The following is a 26,007-nucleotide window of genomic DNA, read 5'->3' on the forward strand; positions in this document are numbered from 1 at the left end:
TTTTTGCGGAGGAACTGTTATCAGTTATGTTAACTGTTTCACTGTATAAATAATATAGAGACTATTCTTTTCTGAATATAAAAGTCTAAATGTTAATTTATATTTACATTTTTATTGAAAACATGCTGGGATTTTATTTTCCCGAATTGACCTTTCATTATTATTGAACAGTAGAACATGAAAAAATGCATAATTTTTAGCAAAATGCTATCGTGAAGTAATTCTTTTGCTTTTATGTTGAGGAGTTCGATATATTCTGAAAGCCTTTTAAAAATAAAAAAGGCTCTATTGCACTTATTTTTGTGATTCATAATGTTATGTAAGGTTCAACTTTTGTGTGTACTTCTTATCTACGAATTTTCTAACCTCGGTTTATTAGATTTCTAAGGGCGCGCTTGATTTGTCTACACCATACTACACCCGGTGTAACCGATTTTCACCTTATAATCAAGTGCAAGTGTATTATTTTCAATATGGACGTCAAATCGGTTGCAGCAGCTGAGGATATCCTTTTTGGAGACGATTCTTCGTTTTTTCTGGCTTTCGTAAATAATTTCTTTAATCATTTGATGCCCTTGGCAGTCTGCAGGTAATTAATACGCACACATAATTTGCTTCAATCTGACCCGTAGAAAATAATTTCAGGGGGGTACACGATCAAACAGAAAAATGTTGACAAGCTTTTGTACATGTACACATGCAAAAAAAAAAATTGAAAGGGGAAAAGACTATTTTTAGGGGGACACAGCTATAAACAAGCTATTCGCTTTGTTTTCCTATTGCAATTATTATATACTATATATGCAGACAAAATATTTAGTCGAAGCTTCTGTTTAGCCTTGTTTTCAGTTGGAAAGTGTATTCTGGCAAGTTATTTATTTGATACGTCCCATTCCCTTCCACACACACACACACACACACACATGAAATTCGATCGTGCTCCCCCGGGTCCTCCCATTTTTAGTACTCTATTATTATACTTTTAATTTAAACATTGTTTTGATTTTTCAAGTGCTGAAAGACAGAAGAAGACCCGCGTGAATCTCTACATGGAGACAGTGGTGCCGGGGTACGATGATATTACATTTAGAAGAATGTTTAGACTTAAAAGATCCTCCGTAGAAGTCATCCTCCAAAAAATTGGAGAAAGACTAACTTACGAGGAACCTCTCCGAGGAAGACCTCCACTTTCTCCGGAAAAGCAGCTGTTGACCACACTATGGTACCTTGGCACCCAATCAACTGTCTTGGTGACAGCTGATAGATTTGGCGTTACGGATTTCAGTGTTATTAGAGCACGCCGAAATGTTGTGGAGGCCCTTGTTTCTGTCGGACCCAGGGTAATAAAATGGCCGAATAGAGACGAAATTGATAATATAATTGTTTGGTTTTAAAGTTATTAAAGGCTTTCCTGACGTTATTGGGGCACTGGACGGAACCCACGTCCACATAACACCTCCCCAAAACCACCCGGAACAGTACATTAATCGAAAGGGATTCCATTCTCTGCAGCTACAGTGTGTCTGTGATTCTAATTTACTTTTTATACATGCTTATGTAGGATGGCCAGGGAGTGTCCACGATGCTCGCGTTCTTAAGAATTCGGATCTGTGGGACAGTGGTCCACAACTGTGTGGAGGAAAACATCTTATCGCCGACTCGGCATACCCACTTCAAGAGTGGTTACTTACACCTTTCCGACGTGTTCGAATACTGACAAGGGAACAAACTAGCTATAACATTGCTTTGTCAACTACACGGGTACTAATAGAAAGAGCGTTTGGACTTCTTAAAGGACGCTTTAAGCGCTTACAACACATTAACGTAGCCAGTCTAGTGCATACATGTGATATTATAATGTCATGCTGTGTTTTGCACAATCTTTGCATTTGCCAAGGAGATATATTACCCGAGTACTTTGACAACAACGAGGATCAACAAGAAGTTTTGATCAATGCTATCGGGAACATTGCTGGAGTGGTCAAGAGAAATCAAATAGAGCATCGCTTAATGCATCCTGGAAATAATTAGTTACGCTAGTTATAACTGGCAATGGATCCCGTGTACTGCTTTTGATGTGTGAACCTTGAAAGTATATGAACTATGAGAACTTGTAACTAAAATAAAGCAGATTAATAAACAAGAGGCCCAAGGGCCTTAACGGTCACCTGAGTATGATACAACAATTTTAAAGGATGCATAGAGTATAAAATGAACTGAAAGGTGAAGCTTTGTTGCCCAAAAGCAAGAAAAATAGGGTGATCATGATCAACAAAATAATTGGTCTTAATATTCATTAAGGAGGGATTCTTGTCTGGTTTCTGACTAGATGAAATATTCAAAGTAATATTTGCTTATATATTGTATATATTTAGATGCAAGAGATTTAAAAGATCATATTTTTCTTTCCTCATCACAATTGTACAACTTTAAATAGAAATGGTAAACTGAGTTTGAAATCTATTTTTTTGGCGGAATGGTGGCGTATGAAAATATCTTCTTTTCTGCCTCTCAAAATAATTATAGAACAATGAATTTAGTTATAATTTTTACACAATCAAAAACTTGGAGAAAATTTTTAAATGTAAGTTAAATTAATGATAAGGAACTAAAGTTTTAAAATATATCAAATAAATATGATTTTCCAAACAAACTACAATTATGTTAGCTTTTAAAAGCTTCCAATCTAAGTTCAGATTTGAGCCAAAAATTGGTAAAAAGTGTTTTTTCTCTCTTAGTAAATGGTCAAAACTTTTTGCTTTTATATCATTTTGTATATTTATGTGACAACTTTACCATATGTGAAAATAAGAAAAATTTAAATATAGGAAGCATATAAAAATAACTAAAATATCTTAAAATTTTAAGAAAAGTAGAGAAAATTCGGATTAGCCAATATCCATTTTAGTTAAATTATTTATGTCAATTTGGAAATATCATCTTATAGACCCAATATGGTAATATCTCTTTATGCAAAAAGAAAAACATTTAATTGAAATTATTGAAATAAAAGTAGGCATCGCATGATTGGCAACTGTTTTTTTTTTAATTCTTAATGTCCAGGGAAAAGGTACTGACCTTGACCTGACCTTGCCTCTAATATAAAATGGTCAAATTTAATCCAACTGATACCATCAGTTAGTGATATTGTCTTCTTGATTCTGTGAAAATTTCATTGATATTTAAATATAAGAAATAAGTGTTCTTATGAGAAGAACCCCTCCTTAACAGTTCATAAATTAGGTTCTAATCTGTTCCCCATTTATCACTATCACCATACAGTATATTAACAAATTATCAATGCTTCTGTACTATTTTAATTCTTTGTTGAAATCTCTTACATTGGCCTCTCTTGGTCTTTGATGAATATTTAATAAGACAAGTTATTTTTGTCTCATTTTTATTTATCTACTACTTACAAGTCTATCTGATCATTAAAACTATGAAAGTACTTTTTGTATTATACAATAAAGGTTTTTGCATAATTCTCTTATTCTATTTACCTTTCAATTACATTTAACAGTGATAAATTATTAAAAGTAAATGGCAAAGGGGAATAACTCCTCTCAGTAGAATACAAACTAATAGAGCCCTGGCCAGGACCAGAACACTTGACCAAATGGTCCAGATGTTCAAAAATCTGGTAAAAATTCCCTTCCTTATAAAAACTTTTACTCTGTTTGCCTCAGATATGCCCAGGTGCGGAGAAGATTTTTAAATAAATAATGCATTTTTACTACAGATTTACTATATTATCAATAGAGCCCCCAACCCCAACCCCCCACCCCACCCCCGAAACACCAGAGCTTCTGACCCTGGGACCATATGTTTGCTCATCATAACTAATCACTTTGTTTATCTGCTTAACACTAAGGAGCAAACAAGATTATTTAATAGAATTAATGCATTTTCACTAAATTATCAAGAGCCCCACCCTCACACCAGCACATCTGACCCAGGGGTCATGAAATTCACTACTCTTGAAGAAGCACACTTGCTCATCATAACTATACACTTAGCTTCTTTGCTTTTTAACCAGAAGAAGAAAAGAATATTTTCAAAAAAATTATGCTTTTTCACTTTATAATCAATAGAAGCCCCCCCCCCCCACACACACACCAGAACCTTAAACCTGGGGTCATAAAATTCACGATTTTGGAAGAGGCATCCTTGGGTATCACAACAATGTACTTTAATCTGTTTAAACAATACCCAGGGGCAGAGAAGAGGATTTTCAAAGAAATAATTCACATTCACTATAGGATCTATATAGCCCCGCCCTAGCACCAGAACTCCTGTCCCCGGGGCCATGAATTTCACAATTTTGGAAGAGGCATCCTTGCTTATCATAACAATGTACTTAGTTTGTTTAAATAATACCCAGGTGCAGAGAAAAAGATTTTTAAAGAATTAAAACATTTTCACTTTATAATCAATAGAGCCCTGCCCTAACACCAGAACCTCTGATCCAGGGGCCACGAATTTCACAATTTTGAAAGAGGCATCCTTGATTATCATAACTATGTATTTCATTTGTTTCAATAATACCCAGGAGTAGAAAAGATTTTCAAAGAATTAATGCATTTTCACTATATAATCAATAGAGCCCCAACCTAACACCAGAACCCCTGACCCAGGGGCCATGAAATTCACAATTTTGAAAGAGGCACTCTTGCTCATCATAACTATATACTTAGTTAATTTAATACCCAGGAGCAGAGAAGAAGATTTCCAAAGAACTAATACATTTTCACTATATAATCAATAGAGCCCCGCCCTAACACCAGAACCCCTGCCCCTGGGGCCATGAATTTCACAATATTGGAAGAGGCACTCTTACTCATCATAACTATATACTAAGTTAGTTTATTTAATACCCAGGAGCAGAGAAGAAGATTTTCAATGAATTAATGCATTTTCACTATATAATCAATAGAGCCCCGCCCTAACACCAGAACCCCTGCCCCTGGGGCTATGAATTTCACAATTTTGGAAGAGGCACTCTTACTCATCATAACTATATACTTAGTTAGTTTATTTAATATCCAGGAGCAGACAGTAAAAAAAATTTCCAAAGAACTAATGCATTTTCACTATATAATCAATAGAGCCCCGCCCTAACACCAGAACCCCTGCCCCTGGGGCCATGAATTTCACAATATTGGAAGAGGCACTCTTACTCATCATAACTATATACTTAGTTAGTTTATTTAATACCCAGGAGCAGAGAAGGAGATTTTCAATGAATTAATGCATTTTCACTATATAATCAATAGAGCCCCGCCCTAACACCAGAACCCCTGCCCCTGGGGCCATGAATTTCATAATTTTGGAAGAGGCACTCTTACTCATCATAACTATATACTTAGTTAGTTTATTTAATACCCAGGAGCAGAGAAGATTTTCAAAGAAATAATGCACTTTCACTATATGATCTAATAGCCCCGCCCTAGCACCAGAATCCCTGACCCTGGGGCCATGAATTTCACAATTCTGGTAGAGGACTGATGCCAACAGTTTGACTACTTGATGTCCAGGAGAAAAGAAGATTTTTAAAGATTGCATTAATTTTGGTGGTTTTAGCCCCACCCCTCAGGCCCCAGGGGGGCAGGGACCATGAAATTCACAATTTTTGTTCCCCTTCACCCATAGATGCTATATGCCAAATTTAGTTGAAATTGGTTGAACGGTTTCAGAGAAGCTAAAAATGTTCAAATGTTAACGCACATCGCACGACGCACGCCGACGGACAAAAACGGATAGCAATAGGTCACCTGAGTGACTCAGGTGACCTAAAAACGAGTTGATCTCTATATTTGTATTTTTTCTTTTTTATGTAAACAAAAAAGTCACAATTTTTCATGTATCTGCATGTACAAAACGTTAATTCTTTAAAATTTCGTAATTGTTAAAAGCAACAAAATAATTAACATACATTCAAACAAACAAAAAAGTGAAATTCTAGGTTTATCAGGAAAAATTTACTCAGTCTTTCTTAGGTCCAAAAATTTCCCTAAACATCTCTTTTCCTGCATTTTTTCCATCTGATCCATAAACAATTTGAATCTTTGATCCTACCTTTTGGACTCCTCTCTCAAAAACTCCGTAATTTCTGACCTTGGACGCTTCCTTTGCTCTTTAGAACACTTGGGTGGGTCTTCCTCCTTTGACACCGAATCATCTGATGAGGAAGAGGCTGCAGCTCCCGCTGCTGACGACAGAGTATGCGTGGGTTTAATGTTAGGATTCCCTTGGGTTAACTCCCCCAATTCCTTTTCAAAAGGATGATGTTTTCTTGCTGTTGCTGTCTTTTTGTTATTATCAATGACATTCTTGTAACCCCTCATCAGTGTTTTGTATTTGTTCGTTACTTGTGTTTCTGTCAGGGCAAGGTTTTTCTCCTTGTTCAGATAACGGGTAATTTCCTGAAACATTTTCTTTTTGGGCTGTTTGGGGTTTTCCTTTTGGTGTGCATGTACCTCATCAATCAATGACTTTGTTATTTCAGGTGTCCATTTAAAAGAAGCTGCATTAGAAAAAACGAATTTTTGTTCAAGTGCAACTAAAAATGCATATTTTCAATTAAACCTGAAGAGTTCTAAATTTAGAAATAGATCGTTATTTTTTTTCACCTGTATTGTCCTCCTCATCAGAGATCTGACTGGTCAGCTCTGACTGGTCTGTCTGCTGGATTTCCTCTATGGGTTCTACGGATTCAATGGCTTTGTTATTTCAGTAGTTAGGTTACAATTTATTTCCGACCACAGCTTATCTTATGTTCTCTTTTACGGAGGGATATCAGTGCCAGGATTCTTTTTAGATATTTTAATTTTTTATTTTAATTCTAACTTCTTTTTTCCAATTTTATCTCAATATTTTTATTCTTATTTTAATCCGTTGTCAATTTTCCAATTTTATTTTAATTTCTTGATCTCATTTTATTTTGATATATTAAACTTTCTTTCTTCATTTTAATTTTTAAAATTATGTTTCAAAATGCCTAATTTATTCTAAATTTTATGGTTTAATTAGGAGTAAAAACGAAAGTTACCTTCGATGTTCAAGGCATTAAATGGCATCAAGAGTCGTTGACTATATTTCATTAGTCCATACCTGTGGATCTTTCACTCAATTTCACCACCTGTATTTTCTTATTCGATGTGTAGTTTCTTATATATATATATATATATATATATATATATATATATATATATATATAAAGCACTAAAAATTACCAACGACACGGACAATAAAAATTGTCAAATTTTCGGGACGACCTGTCTCTTCTTCAGGACAAAGAAAAAAGTTAAGAAGTCATAAAAACAAAGGAAACAGAGAAACAAAAACAACTAGCACTACTACTAAACTACCAAACACTAAATATTTACAGTGTTACTTGTTTAATTTGAAGTTTGTAAACAGTTGTGAAGAAAGAAATCCGGAGCGCTATGAATTGCGTCCGGTCTATCGGGTGTTTAATTATTGCTAATTAATTATGAACATGTAGTAAATCGTACACTGCCTTATTCTCTCAAAATAGCGTAACTATACATGATAAAAAGAAATTAAAGAAAGATAATATGGAAGGACAATTTTAAAATATGAATTTGGATATATTATAAATTTGGAAATAAAAGATAAAAGAAATAAACAAATATGTTAGCTATAAATATTTGCGTAGGTTGTTCTAGAATTGCTAATGCGAATTAACGGTAAAGTTTGCACTATATAGACAGAATGAACTTGTTTGTTACAGTCCGGGATTGGGTCTAGTTCATATTCATGAATGACTTCAGCCTGTGCATCCAGAACTTTTCCTTGCCTTTTCTCTGAGCGTCTTTCCATCTTGGATTATGGTCAATAACCACTACTGTCATGTCCTCCCATTTGTGACCTTCAAGGTTGAAATGTTCCCCAACGGGTTCATTGAGTTTTTTGGTCCTAATGCAGGGTTCTTCACATTTGAAAATTTGACCATGGAGGAAGCTGCGCGAAGGCGAAATGTGACCGAAAACACGAATGCGTGTTAGACTTCCTAACCTTCATTAATCAATGATTGATTTCACAAAACTAAACCACTGCAACACAAAAAGTTGAAATAACCAATATATTTTTTAAATCTAAAAAATATGAATAAAAATAAAAAAAGATTATGTATCTTACTTTACAAATGTTTACCAAAATTGGCCAAAAACTATAGGAACATTTTGAAGGAATTTCAAAAAAAATATTTTGATAGAGTAACCATGGCAACATTATTCAAAAACTTTTATACATAATTGATGTTGCCTGTTGTATGAAACATTTTATTTAAATGTGACTAAAACTGATAAATGGGTAGTATTTTGGAAAAAGAAATTAACAGATACACAAACGAACAGACGGACGAACACCGAAATCCTACCAATTAATGTCCTAAGTTTTTTTTAACTACATGGTATATGAAACTTAACTGATGGCATGCATGGTAAAAGTAACTAATAATATAACCAGGGGCATATTGTAATGAGTAATACAATGGGTCTATACCTTCAAAACACTGAGGTGAGACTAGGACTAATGGTATATTCCAGGAGCCTGTTCACCCCTGTTTGGATGGTATAGCCCTTTACTATATAAAAGGCTGCAGAGGCAGTATTTGTCATTCTGAAGTCAAAAGTCTGTACTGTTCTGAAGCATCTGAACAAGAAAAGAAGGTAATTTTTGAAGTGACCATAGTGAGAGAAGTTTGAAAGGTTAGGGTGGAAGTAGTAGCACTAGTGAAAAGTAAACCAGGGGTTGGGAGATACGAGGTGCAGTAATCCTGAAAAAGGGTGAGACATCGAGTACTCTTAGAACTTGGTTGTGGAACACAGTGCAAGGTGCCCAGCCAGCTCTACATTTAACCCAGTAAGAAAGAACCTCAGTTTGTGTCACCGCTGTAAAAATTTAGAACATGGGACAAGTAACCCAGTAAATCAACAATATTCATTGTAAATAATATTAATTCCCAGTGTTAATCATAGGCTCAAGTAGAGCCAGAGGAAATTTTTATTTATACTTATCTAAATTAAGACCCTTTTCCCTTTGAAAACGAACCCTTAGGTTACACGTTAGAATATATTTGACATAACTGTAATTTTGCTTCCTCTGTTCTGTTTTTTTTTTTCTAAACGTTCTTTTTTTTTTTTACATATTGCATTTTCGCCGAGTTACCTTCATTGTTTACTTCCCCACATGCCCAAGTGCTAAAAATAGCACCACGCGACGTTTCATAAAAACGGGAGGTAACTCTAAAACTAAGACGACGAATGGCACTTATGTACATTTTATCAGAAAAATATTGAAACTAATACTTAAAACCAAGCATGAGGAATTGATTAAATACAAAGAATAGGAAATTTTGAAAGGGTTAGTTTTTTTCTGGGCACAGAAAGTTGAATGGGATCTTGTCGATTATCATGTTGTTACTGCTCGTTATGTCATCTTTTGTAAATTTGTAATCGTACAGTGAACACGTTGGAATTCCCGAAATTACATGTGTACAGGAAAATTAACTCTCAAGATATTTATAATCAGCTGATTGACTCTCCATTGTCAAGCTTCACAGCACATTCGCCGATCAACGACCGTGAACTACTCAAGTCGTTGAAAAGTAGGTGTCACAACTGAAATGCAATAAAAAATTAATCATGGCGGCCGCCGATTTTAACCATGGCGCAGCTCGTTTTACCATGGCGCACATAAATTTAACCATGGCGGGGCGCCATGGTAAAACCCCCTGTGGAGAACACTGTAATGGTAGAACGGTGATTGTAATATTGACTCTTCTGCGGAGATCTCCCGTTTCACCAACATACTGTTCGGAGCAAATTTGCGACTGATGAGATAAATGCAGTGTCTGTTTGATAGGACAAATTTCCTAGTATTTTGTAGTTACGGGGCTGTTAAAGCTGTCTGTGTCAGAGCTGTGCTTACAGAAGACATTTTCTGTAAGAGCAAGTTTTAAAGCCCCCGTTGGGTAATGGATTGTCCATGCAATCTGGTTCTTACTACAATGTCCCTTAGGTTCGCGTCTGTATGCAGCCAATGGGGGCTCCTTAAAGACCTCTGCCATTCGTTTATTTGAGTGGAGAATGGGCAGATTCTTTTGAAGGATACCGCTGAGGTTCTTAAGGACGGGATGGTTTGTGGTTACCAGAGGGACCCTGCCGCTATTGTCTTTCTCCTTGTAGCGTAATAGGTTTTACCTGTCATGTCCCGCCATCTCATCAATAGCAGTTTGTACGGTGCGGGCATTGTAGCCTCTCTTGCATAAGTGGGACTTGAGGAGACCGCTTTGTTCCTTATATAAGGCAGGGGATGAACAGATGCGCCGAATTCTGGTGGCTAGACCCTTAGGCACACCCTTAAATGTGTGTTGGGGATGACAGCTAGTTGGCATAAGATTCAGATGGGAATCTGTGGGTTTCGTGTGGAGACTGAACTCGATTTCACCATCAATCGGGGTAGATGTAGTTATCTAGGAATATGTTTTTCGAATTAGATACGTCTACTGTAAAATTGATAGACAGATGATATATATATATATATATATATATATATATTATATATACATGTGTATATATATATATATATATATATATATATATATATATATATATATATATATATTATATATACATGTATATATATATATATATATATATATATATATATATATATATATATATATATATATATATATCATGTATATTCATGTCATGAAGGCTACTAACGATTAGAACCGACTCACGAATAATTTGTCAGTTTGTCGATCCAGGCACACTATTGGCATAGTTGAGACCTGTCTAATAAATACGGATTCCTTCTTTATTTGATCTCTGGAATTGCCCGTAGGTTGACTTTCGGGAATGCGGCTCATCTATACTTTGTTTTTAACCTAACGACGCACTCTACCTGTACTTCTTATCCCATAATCATTTCGTTCTACAAACGACAACAAAGATTGATTGTATGTTGTTTTACGTCCCATTCGAGAATTTTTCACTCATATAAAGACGTCACCATATACCGGTCAAGGGCTTCAAATTTTGACCTTTACTCGGCACTCAGGGCCATTGAGCAGTGAGGGTTCTTTATCGTGCCTGCCGTGACACGGGACCTCGGTTTTTAAGGTCTCATTCGATCACGGAGCAAGCGCTCTACCGACTGAGCTACCGTGAACGGTCGACAACAAAGAAAATCTTAGGGAATTAAAAAATTCATAATACTTTGAAAAAACACGAACCATACATATTACTTCATGATACTTTTAATGGAATATGCTCTTTCTACATGTGAAACTGCAAAAGGTTTTGCAATAACATCTTATTCAAATAAAACAATGACTTGTATAGATACATCATTATGGGTAATTAATAATTCAAATGGTCCAGAATAAATCTGTTAATCAGCGAAGAAATCGCATGTTGTGGATCTGCCTTGATGCTGGTGTTGGTGTTCTTGATCCATGCAAACGTCTATAAATTTTCAATAATCTTGAAGCTAATTCATCATACTGTCCTTTTCTTAAAAACCATTCCTTAAGCAATGCCCTTATAAGTTGTAGTCTGCTGAAAGATAATCCTAGAAAGGAAAATAAGCATATTGACATACAGCATTCATCTAATAGGTCATGGGATATCAATTTTTATCACATTCATAAATTATACTTAGTAATATTGTAGGGAGATGCAAAGTTTTAAAATGTTCGGGAAAATACACTGTAAAGAAATAAAATAGATTCAGGAAACTAATTAGTGGAAAGACAAGGTCAGTTCAAGGTCATATTTGTACGGGTTAGACAGTTAAACAATTAAAGTCAAATATGGCGCAGACTAACTAAAATTAAAAAGATCTTTCTATTTGTTTTATTACTTCATATAAAGATAGGACTTTCCTGTAAATTACACAATTTAAATCAATCGCGTTTCTTAGATATTAGAAATTTAAACAATAACCGATTTATTTACCGCATTTAAATATCAGACACAGTTTAAAGTCCATTTAACTATTTAATAGAAACTTGGGGTTATTTAAGTTCAAAATCGGTGAAAATTTTAATTTGAACGTAAATAACAAATATCATGTTCACCGACACTCAATCTAGTATTTCTACGTTCTCGCCAAAAATAAAGTGGAATTTGGTGATCTGCAGTACTTAATATTTTTTATGTTATCTTGATTGTCCGAAATAGGGCTAAGCTTTTCATATACAGGAATAACTCAAGCAGACAATAACCGATTATATGTACGTTAATGATGCCCACACAAATATTGGCAAGTTGACACTTTCTCTCACTCTCTCGGTCTTTACCCATAAATTTCAATCAACACAAGATGATAAGTTTCCGGTGATAGGCCGTACGTGGGAATAGATATCGTGCAGAGTAGAGTATCCGCAAGTAAAACTTTATATTACACACGTACAATTTTGTTGAAGAGAGACAGTTTGCACACTCAGTTTTAGATGGATTTGTATTTTGTTTAGATGACTTTCTATTTTGTATATTACCAAAGATAAATTTATTGGTTGATTTAAGTCATGTACTTTATACGACGGGTGATCAAAAAGTTCGCGAAGTATCTCTATTACTAGATAAAATCCCGCGCAAGCGCGGGGAATACCACTACCGACAGAAAATATATTGTAGTTTCTACTGACAGCCTACAGGCTTAAAGCAGGAAGAAATAATTTGTTCAAAATCCCTCATGAAGTAGATATACGTCTCCACCCCACCCCCTTTTGTAAAAACTTGAAAAATTACAATTTCATCAATTGACGTTTATTGTGAAACCTGTCTTATTATGTTATGGATATTGTACTTCAGATGCTCTTATTTCATTTCCACCAAGGATAAAAGCAGCGAATATGCACATTATACTGATAAATGATTGTTTTTTTTTTTTGTTTTTTTTGGGGGGGGGGGGTGTAAAAATTCACAGGTATACTTGGGTCTTGGTTTATAAATATGTATGTACCTTATTGCTATGTAAAAAATGTACTTTACCTTTTTTACTTATCAACAAGGTACATACATATATATAAACCAAGACCTAAGTACATGTGTAAAAAATTATTTTTTAATAGCTTTTAACGCCCTATGAATAGGCCGAGTATTTGATAGAAAAAAATTGAAATGTATTGATTAAAGCACAAAATTTTACAACATTAATTGTATTTGAGCAATACCTTATTCATTAATTTTCTCTTTTCATGTAAGCAAGTTCATTACGAAGTACAAATTGTACTTCGGGTTCGTTGCCACGATGCTCTGTGAGGAATATATACAAATTTTACCGATAAATTTATTAGGAAAACCTACTACATATATGTAATAGTCTTTCGATATATAAATAAATTCACAATTTATAGTATTATCAATGGTTTACCATTATATCAATGACCATTCACACAAAAGTTGTTTTTTTATTTATGTACATGCAGCTATAATCGTCTCGTTTTTCTTTTTAACATCGGGCTTGATGCTATATGATGTTCTAGAAGCTTCCGTCAATATTAAGATCGGTGAATGACGAAAATAATTTGCACATTTCCCTTTTTAATCGGTAATCACAACTTATTTCTTTTATATCATTTAAATCAAGTTTTGATTGAATAATTCGGTGATGACGTTTTATGAAATAAATAAACGATTGCTTGTTGTCAGTTTCATTAAAAATTGCAAGTAACTTAGATCCGCCAACCGGAAACGCCACCTTTCTCACGTTACTGCTATTTCATGGCTGTTTATAGAAAATGAAAGTAGACTTTTCATTTAATGTTCGATACTTACTATGCGAGTGAAATCTAAATATAGTTTACGGACATCATCTTGTATCTAGTGTATTCTTAGAGGAGTAAGTAAGAACTCTGGTGCACCCGTTTCGGAGTTTATTTGCAAAATTTATTAATTTATAAGTAGATATTTACAAAACCACTATTCAGATCAGAATGAAATTTGGCACACACATAGTCATAAATATGTTCTATATATAGCAGATGTTACGTAATGTTTTGCTTCATGTTTGTGACGTCACATTGTGAGAATGACGTCACTATGTAGATGACAGCTTGTGACAATAAATTGTTGACTCGGTCGAACTCGAACAACTGTACAATTTAACGTATATCTTGGAAATTCCTTTGCAGTAGCATATAATAATTTGTACAATGTTTATGAAGACAAAAGACTTGCCAGAGGTTCAATCATTAATTAGATTGATTGATTTAGTGAAGGAAGGGAGATGGTTAAAAATGAAGTTTGTACTGGTGCCCAGTGAAAGTAAGCTGGAGAAGAGATGTGTCCCTAGTTGAGCAAGTTGTTATGAAAGATCGCCAGATTACAGTTGGAAATATAGTTGAATATCTTTGGAATATTATAATTATTTAATCCCTAAAATACCGTTTACTTCAGACTTTAAACATCAGATATGAAAAAAGAAGGCAACCATACTTTATCCACAATGGAAGAACGACGCACCAAAGACAGAGAAGTCGTGATGTGATGGTCACCATGCTCATTCTGGGAAAACATCCTTATCCATCCATGCTATTGCAGAGATTTGGCCATTTGTGACAAATGGACTATTCTTGTTTTAAAAAATAACTTGCATTGTAAGAAATATAAGACACTGAAAAATCTTTTAGCTTCTCTGAAGAGAACGCTACGGAGCATGTCACGTGACCGCCTGAATCACGTGATTCGCGCATGGGCAGAACGGTGTAGATGTGCATTAAAATCAGAGAGGACTACTTTAAAAAAAAAAAATAAACTTAATATGATTTCTTTTGTTGAAGTTATTCAATTAGTTTGCGAACATTTTGATCACCCCTCGTACGTCTGTATGCTTCATGTATATTACTTGTCTTTTATTTACAAGAACATACTCTGAGTACGATCAATTTTTAAATCGCGGCAGGCTACTGACAGATAAGTTGATATCACAGTGTACTCAACATTTTGTAAATTTTGTGGTCGTTGTAATGACTTTGTTAGCAAATATAACCTAACATTTGGTCATTATTTGAACGACATATTTCATACCAATTGGTTATTGTAAATAAATGTTGCTATAAAATACTCCGTCTACCTGATCAATACCTAGGGCTCACGGTGGATGTGACCGGTCAACAGGGAATGCTTACTCCTCCATGAAACCTGATAGCACCTCTGGAATTTCCGAGGGTCCGTATTTCATGCATAGACTAAGACTGTTGTTACATCGATCGTTGTTTGTTATCCTTTTCATTATAATAATTACGTTTCGTAAATGTATTCGGTCTTGTAAAATCAAGAAACTGAAAACTTTGAATTAAAGTTCACTAAAATAATTAAAGAATTCTTTATTTATTTGAATTTTAGTTCAATTATTGCACTCATCAAATAATTGATGTGCGACTCGGTTCATTTCTTGACATCAACAATGTTGTGGAATTATTGCACTCATCAAATCAATTGATGTGCGACTCGGTTCATTTCTTGACATCAACAATGTTGTGGAATTATTTCTCGCAAAATTAGTTTAGAGTTTGGTATAATGAAATATGGAGACAACGAACAGCATTCAAGCTCAAAGTCCATTAAAACAATACAAATCGGGAGCAGAGCAAACACATACTTCTAAAAACATCATAGTTGGGATGAGGTCACATGGAGGAGTGAGCATCCCCTGCCGACAGGTCACACCCGCCGTGTGCTCCTTGTAATGATAAAAAAAAAAAAACAAAAAAAAACGGGAAAATCTGTAGACAAATCAGAGTGTAAATAATTGCCTAACAATTAGTTTGAAAATTGTCAGTCGGCACTTAACATTTGACTTAATGATAGTTGTAGTTGCTGACAAGGTCATTGTATCGACCATAAAACTTGCGAAATGATGACTTCAAACGAGAATGTTGATATCCCTGTTCATCAACTTGTTTGTAAATAGCTTGCCTCGTTTTAGAAATTGTTTATACAAAGAGCATGCTCTTACATATGGAATCTACTGAGAGACAAAAACCCCATATGCAGGTGAGAAGGGTATATTGCAATCTAATTAAAATTAGATGTTCCGAATCCGCTACCGCTTCTCAAACATCTAACAACATCCCATTCGGGGTCACGTCAGAGCGACCTTTCGATTACCCAATGAAATCGCCGTCTCTGAAATCTTGGCTTATTGTTCGGACGCGTTTCTTTTGTTTACTGCCCAACCTAGACGCCCGAGGGGTTTCGTAGTAAACAAAATATGCATGGTAAAGACCGTGCTATATATGAATGTGACGTGCCGTATACATGTAGTGTGTGCATTTTCGTTTGCATTATTTAGGTAAGAATGCCAGATTGGCGGACTATACGTTCAATTTATACCAAAATTACTTTAATTCAACGTACTAAGACAGTCTACTGAGCATCAATAATGTAAAGAAGCCGTGGAACTAATTTTAGAATCGTATACAGAAGGTTGAATCTGATTGGCCAAAATTTTTATGTTTATTCATAATCGATAGGTCGCTCTGACGTGACCCCTAATGGGATGTTGTTAGATGTTTGAGAAGCGGCAGCGGATTCGGAACATCTAATTTTAATTAGATTGGGTATATTGCTACATAAATATGAGAAGTTGATGATTGAAAAATTGAAGTCATCACGTTTATAATAAAGCTTTGTTGTTAGGCTACCATTAACGTATTTTTCTAGTAAAATATCCAAATATGAAACAGATGTGTCAGACTCTGTGGTATCTTTTATATCAAGCTCACTGGGATATATCGAGTCGACATATGAATTGAAGTAGCTATTGTAAATTGATAATACGTCGTCAATATATCTAAATGTCGAGTTGAAGGCCACCACAAGTGTTTTTTTTTCTCATGTAGAAGTTTTTGAATAAATGCTGCTTCATATGAAAACAAAAAATAGGTTTTCTAAAAAGGGGCACAATTGGTATCCATGGGAATTAAAACAGATTGTTGGAAGACCTGATGTCCAAAAACTACACAGATATTGTCAATCAGAAACTCAGGCATCTTTTTAATATCAAATTCAGAGTACTTGTGTGTACAATAAGAATGTTTTTTAAACAAAATAATGTTGCAAATGACCAATGACATGGTAAGTATTTTTACGAGTTCCATTTTTATTGCAAAAGCAGCTGTCAATGATGTCAAAAAGCCTGGATTTTAATTCATCGTAGGGAATGGTTGTATAAAATGTTGAAAGTCCTAAGTTTTGATTTTGGTAAAATTTTGTGATTTCAAATTTTCTAAAAGTTCCTTGGAGTGTTTAAGTATCCACATCTGATTTACACCACTTCTCGAATATACTGTTGTACATGTACAGTACTCCTGAAGTTTCTCCTTCACTGCTGTACATATTTCAGTGAGAATTAAAGAAAGGAACTTAGTAGAACATTTACTGGAACCCGCTACGTATCTTTGTTTGTAAGGATTTTTATGGAGTTTTGGAATCCAGTATAGGTATGGTAAGTCAAATTTAGTGTGATTGTTGGGAATATTAAAATTATTTAAAACTGGCATAGGTTTTGAAGAATTTCCTCCTTAGAAAGGGACCTATGGGTATAATTTGGATTCCACTAGCAGAATTAAATCCTAGTTCCTCTAAAATACAACACAAATATTTAGCCATACAAACAAAGACAGTGTTGATACCTGCTTTGTCAGCAGGGACCAGTACATACTGATCGTGTAATCTATCTAATTCTTGTTTCACTTCTGCATTGTCGAAGGCAGAGGGATAGATCGCGATTTCAACATCCGTCTGATACAATTATGAATCATTTGGAGATCCTTTTAATTTAGATATCATTAATTATTTCACAATATTTTTTTAGAATTAATACGCGCAATCTCTCTCTCAAAGAATTATTGGGCCCATTTATTTGATAATTCAATTATTCATCTCTTCAACTGATTTACTGCGTATTAATTAAATTGTTGATATCATTTATTCATTCGACAGAGAACAAAATTTAAATTATTGCGTGCATTAATTTATGCTGTAAACAAGTGAATTTTTGTGTGCAATAACGCAGAGATGAAGATATCATTTATCATTTGAAAAGGTCTTTAATTACATTAATTGTAAGCATCAAATGAATTAATAATATCTTTAAATATTTAAATAATTATTTGTGTATAAGTTAATTTGACTCTTCAGAGAGCACAACCCCAAGTGTCCAGTTGATACCGTAAGAATTATTTCTGCAATCTTTTATTTTATATTTGATTATCAGTTTGAAATTTTATTGGACAATTTGGTTCGCAGTTGGCACAAATTCAATTAAATTATTATACGCATATTTGTAAAAAGAAATGTAGAATTCTACGAACATTGTCATATCCAAAATATATAAACTTAAAATGAATTCTGTGGCAATCTTAATGATTCTTCAAAACTTTTCACACATTTTTTTTTTAATTTGATCGTACGATTTAGAGAGGATACGATAGACTGGAGAATTGTATGTTTGAGACAGAAAAAAACGCTTGTCGCATAGACATACATTTATATAAAAAAATATGTTGTACACCCTCATCAAAAAAATATATATCAATGTCAACCATTAGATGTTCTTTTGACGGTCGTATGACTAGGATCGTCGCAAACAGAAAAAATCGTACTTAGTTGCTACACTATATACAGTTGTAAAGTCATAGGATTAACCTAAGGATGTATGGGAGCTACCTTATTGTAAGTGAAGCAGGACTTGCACTTGTGAAATTGTTTAAAATTCTTAGAATTCTGAAGGCCACGGTTTTTCTTAACATAGTCGTAAGGCATAACTGGACATCACCCAACATACCAATGAAACGGACTTGACCTACCACGCTGTTCAAACATACACTGAACGTCTTAAAAGTGATCTTTAAAAAAAATAACTGTCCTAGAAACTGCGCCCATTTTTGTCATAAAAATGCACGACATACGGTTTTATGTTTTTTTCCTTTTAATATACATATTTCTTAAACATTATCAGCATTTGTTATGTAATATTTCGAAATGAATAACAACTCACCTGTATTTTGTCTGTTGTATGACAATACAAACTGCACAAGCATTGTACCGACAATTAAAACTGCGAATGTTCGCATTATATTGCTTCAAATATATGTATATAAATCCCTGATATCTTGCGTCTCTCAGAAAATAAATTGACATGTAACCGTGTAGACGAGTGTTATTTAAACTCAGTTCTAATTCCGCTACCATACCGACTTCAATTTCTAGATGGCATCTTTATATAGAAGCAGCAGATTATCATCAAGATCAATAGACCACACACAATTGCAGTCAATTGACAGATCTAATAAGTTGTATGTGTGACATGTACATGTTTGTTTGCTTATATTTTTTTTTTACAGTTTGCAATTCTTTACTAATTGAGCGAACAAAAATAATTCTATGAATTAGTAATTTCAAAGAATTTTGACTCCCCCCAGCTATTCTTAGTTCCGATATTTCCTGCTAATTATTGATATCTATATAAATATCTGTGGTTTTGCCATATAAAAGAAACGATAAGCATTTACTGTGTATCACACCAATTGATAAGTGAGTGAAACTGTACAAACAATAGTAAAGTATGTATTAATAAAACATCATGAATTATCATCAATCGTAGAATTTGTATAGAATATCTAACAACAGTTTGCGGTTATCTTTTATTATATACATAATGTTAGAAATAAATGCTGTCTTTACAAAACAGCGCGACTGATATCATAATGATGTCATAAACAACGCATTGCCCCCTCTAGGAAACCTACCCACTCCTCTTTCACACAAAAATGAGGTTAACCTGCCCCCTGTCTCATTCCCAAATCTACTATTTTTTTTATTCATTCAACTAGAACTTTATCTAAGTAGGTGGATAATGTAGACCTGAATTCGGAAACTAGATATTCCTCTTTTGACTTGAATGTACTGAACATGGTAAATTCTATGGTTTTATAAATGTGAACAAATTTTGTGTTTTACCAATTTTTATCAGCAATAAATAAATTTAAAATGATCCTCGAAAAAGCACCTTTAATTATAATTTGACTTTTCCATATAGCATCAGGTTGCTTAGATGTAAATCTTATAATATATGTACTTTTGAAATAATATCGTATGTTTGGTGCTTAATTGGGTCATTAGATACCCAGACACCCTAGAAGCACCTTCCATAAATCACGTTTGGCTCGTTATTACAACGTATCACACTGGCTTACACGGTTAAGAATATGACAGGAAACCATTCCTTTTTTCTACTCCCCATCGCTTAATTATTCTTCTGTTTTTGTTATAGATTGTGTAATATTTTGGAAGCTATCAATTTATGTTTTGAGTGTTTGGGAATCAAGAAATTCAAAATATTTCACTCATTACATTCTACGTCAACAACCTTTCTTCAACAAGTATATATAATTACACTATGTCATTATTATGTTGTTTATTTCAGTTATTCAATACAAAAAAAGAGATAATGATATCAGTTGTTCTTGCTGTGTTTTTTCTTCTGGCTTTTCAGTCATATATTACAAGTGGAAATGAATATAAGTGATTTTTTTTCCTCTCTCTCATTTTACAATTCTTAACGAGGTTGGATTCTGATATTTAAAGTCTTGAAATTTTTTTGTCAAGTATATTTTTAGTTTCTACACACATAGCTTAATTAAAAATCAAAACAAAAAATGGGGGTCAATATGCTTCTTTTGGCGCTACAGTACATTTAATATGACCTTTTTGTACTGAAATTTGTGTCTTAATCAAAAATCACCTCTTCGACGTTTTTCCCTCCAATGTTTTTATCCAAATAAAGCATGGGACAAAATAAACTATTAGTTTATTTAAAAAAAAGACACATTGAAATTGTGACTAAGAAAAAGTTGCAAATTGCTTCGCATAATCAATTATTTGACCTTTCTGCACTCACAAAATGTGATTTTTCTGGCATTAAAAATTTAACAAGCAAGAAAATTATTTTAAAGTCTTAAACTTTTGCTGAATCTAGGCAGATTGATCAAAGTTATCATATATATTCAGAAAAGAAAAACAAAAGTGGGGGTCTTTGATGTAATTTTTTTTAGATATTACTAAAAAAGTGATGATTTTATGTTAAAATTGGCTAATTTTTTCCTGGACTTTCAAAATATATTTACTATATTTGTCATAATATAATGAAAGAATTCATAAGAAATAATTCCCCAATTAAACGAGACTTACCTTGGTAAAAGTCGAAGTTTGATTGGAATTTTATGAGTCACATTAACACTGAAGGGATCAGATGAGATGCGTACTTCGAGCCCGATACGTCAGTCTTGAAAGGAAGGGATTGTGCATTTCCGAACAGATTACATCATTTAATAAAAATTACCATAGATATTCATTAACACAACATTTTATTACGTCACAACACTTCCGGAATCATATGAGACTTTAAAGCAAAAATGCACAAGCCCGCTGATGAAGTACAAAATTTTTTATTTTTGCAAAATTTAATGCAACAAAACACCTCAACTCAACACTGCAGAATGAAACTGCGATTGTACAATTCTCTTATCATAAAATTTTCCAAAAGTTCCAGCATTACTCCACCCTGCAACTTTCAAAATGTCATCAACAGGTACAGAAGCATATTTAGCTTTGGACACTGCAGCACTTCTAACACTATGACTTGAAAACTTTTTAGTGTCAATATCTGCTCTGGTCATAACAGCTTTAAGCCATCTTGAAATAGTATCCTTACCAATTCTGTTATGAGGCTTCACATAACTAATAAACAAAAAAGTACAGTCTTTTCTAATACTACTTGTTCTCTTCAAATATTCTTTTAACACAGTAATCACCCATAATCTTCGATCTGGTGGATAAGCCTTCAATTCTACACAGTTTATATGACACCCAGGTCTATCTTGTTTAAGAAGACCTTTATAACACAACTTATATACATTGCAACTTTTTTCAATTCCATCTATACTCAACAAATGTAAAGATTGACATCTTGCTGCTGTAGTTAATGCAATTAACATACATAATTTGAGAGATAAATCTTTCAATGATAAATATTTACATGGAGATAATTTTCTAAGTACAGACAATACACAAGAAACATCCCATATAACAGAATAGCGTGGTACACTGGGTCTCAAGTTAAAAACACCTTTCCAAAATCTAATTACAAGCGGATGCTTTCCAACTGTAAAACCATCACATGAAATTCATAGAGCACTTACTGACAATCTTGCTGTGTTTAGCGCACTGTATCCAAGCCCTGAATCAAAAAGTTCTGTCATAAAGTCAAGGACAAAGTTTACAGGAACTTGAATTGTACTAATTTTCCTTTTATTAGTGAACGAAATCCATTTTCGAATATAGCTTGAGTATTGTTGTCTTGTCCCTAATCTCCAGGAAGCCAAGATGATGTTTGAAGCTTTTCGCGATATCTTTCGCATTTCCAAAGTTTTCCTGATAAGCGACACGCTACTAGAGTTAGTTTCTTGTGTAGTGGATGTTTCTCCCTCGAGTGAGGTAAAGACAGAATCCCCTTCGGAAGAATCACTGGAGTCCTTATCAACAAATCCATTAGCACTGGATATCAGCACTTAGTTGGCCACAGTGGAACCACAATTAAACACTCTGCTTGGTCTGTCTTCACCTTCTGTAATGTTCTGCTGATTAGACTGAAAGGAGGAAAAGCATAATAATAACCTGTCCATTGAAACGAAAATGCATTAATAAATTTTGCATCAGGATCAGGTTTCCATGAACAATATAGCTTCAACTGTTTGTTCAGCCTAGATGCAAACAGATCTAACGCTGGGAGTCCAAAAATAACAGAAATTCTGTCAAAAATTTCAACTTCTAGCTTCCACTCCACAGAGTCATTAAATTCTCGAGAAAATTTATCTGCTATATTATTTTCACCAGGTACATGATCAGCAGAAATCCAGACTTTCCTATTCATACACCAAAACCAAATTTCATGCGATAACCTATTCAATTTTTCTGACTTTATGCCACCCATGTTATTTAAATATGCCTTTGCACAGGTATTATCTGTCATTATCTTTACATGTATATCAGAAGCATCTTTTCAAAAAGATTTAAGTGCCAGATATATTGCAAGAAGTTCTAAATAATTAATATGATTTTTACTTTCATCTTCATTCCATCTTCCTCCTGCACTACTTTTACCACAGACTGCTCCCAACCCTATAGTGGAAGCATCTGTCGTAATAACAATGTCTGGATTTCCATGATCTATGATTCTTTTCTGACTGTGAACATTCTCTATCCACCAGAACAACTCATTCTTAGCTTTTTCTGACAAATTTAAATTGGCATCAAAATCTCCATTATTTTAACTCAACGCCTCTATTTTGTCGAACTCTAAATTTCTATAAAATAATGGACCATACTCTACTGCAGAAAAACTTGCCACAATAAGACCAATTACTCTAGCTAGCAGACGAATTGAAAAACTTCCTTTTTTCCACACTTTCCTACATTCCTCAACAATAGTGTCTGCTCTACTTGGACTTAATGTGACAATCATTTTGACTGAGTCAATAATATTTCCAAGAAAAGTAATACATTGAGATGGTACACATACAGATTTCTTTTCATTTATGACCAAACCTAGTCTTTCCATCAAACATCTTGAATCTAATACATTTTTCGAACATTCTTCCAATGTATCACTAATCAGAAGAGAATCATCAATATACCCAACATTCAAATGACCTATAATTCTAAGAGTGGAATACAGAGGTTTCATTAACTTTGTAAACAATCTGGGAGCACAGGCAATGCCCACTGGTAAGCATGAAAATTCAAAAATTTTTCCAAGCCAAATAAACCGTAAATATTTTCTTTGTTCCTCTGCAATTGATACTGAATAATAAGCATGTTTAAGATCTAATGATGCTATGAAACAATTTTTCTTTACTAATTTTATAGCACTTTCAAAAGAATCCATCTTGAAATGATGGTAAGGAATATACTTATTCAATTCTTTTAAATTCAATATCACTCTCAAATCTCCATCTTTCTTAGGTATGGTAAAAATTGGAGATAAGAACTGTCCTTCTACAAAATCACATTCCTTAATGATACCCTGTTCACAAAATTCATTTATTTGCTTGTTAATCTTTTCTATTCTAGACTTTGCAAAAACAGAATGAGGTATACTATTCTGAGATGGTAAACCTAATTCTTCATCAAATTCAATATGGCAATTTTCAACAATATCTAAGATGACCTTATCTTCTGTAATCTTTTGCCATTTAGAGGAAATTTTTTTTTAATCTTCCTGCACAAAATTTTTTAATGTCTGCTTTAGATTTAGCACTTACCTCTTTATCTATTTGTTGGAGCTGCGCTCCCCTTTCGAGTTTTTTGAGCTGTCTTTAGAGGTAGAGCTGTTTGACCATCGACCCCAACTACTAGTAGATCTTTGGTTCCGTGGTCTTTCTAATGCTCCCATAGGGACGTCCCCGTGCCCTAAAGAATGCCCCTGCTCGGAAATTTCCTCTGTGAAATTTTCCATGTACTTTACTACTTATTCTATTCACATCTTGAATTTCTTTCACAGATTTGGCAACATCATCTCCATATAGAAATTCTGAGAAGGGCAGAGATTGTGAACTAAGATGGTAGTACTCCCTACCTAAATCAGGTCTATGAAGTTCCTTGCGCTAAACATTAATCAGCTTGTTCGTGTGTCCCAGAAGGGCTAAAGCATCTGTAGACAAAGTTATTAAGCTCCTTCAATGACCTCGGAATCCATTTCATTCAGTTTATTTGCTAATTTTGTTAAGTTTACCGAGGCTTTAATCACTGCCGATTGAATTATCTGAAATTTGGCATCACAACTTCGTGTCTCTGGATTTAAAATACTCCACAAAGCTTGGTTTACTCTTGTTCTAATCAAAGCTGTACAATTTTCTGGCCTTTTAATACTTTTCAACAGTTCATTAAAGTAATTATCATTTAGCCCCTCTCTGAACAGTTCGTTTATCATCGAGGCCAACTCCTCGTCTACATTTTCATCACAATCTTCCTTAACTTTATACTTTACGCCCAGTTGTTTAAATCTTGACGTTTCACCGTCCTCTTTACGTTTTTTACAAGGGGGTTCACCTGAATCCCTATCACCCTCAACATCAGACAACTGGTTTATAGGAGTCATCAACAACTCTTCTTCATCCAACTCATTAATATCACCATAATAGATATCGTTAACTCTGTTATTCATTTTCTCAATCTTCCGGTCTTGGTTATCTTGATTTTCTTTAATAGACTTCAATAAATTCATTACCTCTGCCATTCCAGGTGTAACGACAGATGAAGTCGCAATGTTACCTCCAGTAACAACTCGTTCCTCATTATTTTCCAACAAAACAGAGCTTCCACTTTCTTCATTAGTAACCTTTTTCTCAATTGACTTCTTAGAGGAACGTTTCTACGATTCATTCGTGGTAGTTTTTTCTTTTTCGGCGCGGTCCCGTTCCGACGTGACACCCGCCATTTTTTCACACTTATAGTCTAAAAACCAAAGTCACAAAATTCACCAGCTAACGAATATTTAAATTTATTATATTATAATTACCATGTAGTTATATATATATATGATAACTACCACGTATTTATCTTAGATACTAGAAACTGACACCGAGAGTCGACCACGACCACTCTCGAAAACAAATGGAAGTACACTGACGTATCGGGCTCGAAGTACGCATCTCATATGATTCCGGAAGTGTTGTGACGTAATAAAATTTAATAGATATTTCAGAACCAGCATAAAACATTTCACTGCAAAAAACAGCTCTGTGTGCAACCAGCATGGAAAAATAGGAATCTAAGCCTAACAGTACTGTTTATATTTCAAAAGGGAAAAATTGATTATTTTCTCCTAAAAAAACTTCCACCACAAAATATAGATCCTGGCTTTATCCTATTTGAATGGAATTTAATTGCGTTTTTTTCATTG

General features: G+C 34.1%; 1 pseudogene; it reads right to left on the reverse strand.

The window, feature by feature from the left end:
* Positions 1-22,588: 22,588 nt before the first annotated feature.
* On the reverse strand, positions 22,589-25,542 carry LOC133184017 (uncharacterized; annotated as a pseudogene).
* Between the last annotated feature and the right edge of the window lie 465 nt (positions 25,543-26,007).

The sequence above is a fragment of the Saccostrea echinata genome, unplaced genomic scaffold, assembly GCF_033153115.1.
Source record: "Saccostrea echinata isolate AGI-Se365-2 ecotype Australia unplaced genomic scaffold, CSIRO_AGI_Sech_v1 ptg000009l, whole genome shotgun sequence".
In the NCBI taxonomy this organism is placed as follows: domain Eukaryota; kingdom Metazoa; phylum Mollusca; class Bivalvia; order Ostreida; family Ostreidae; genus Saccostrea; species Saccostrea echinata.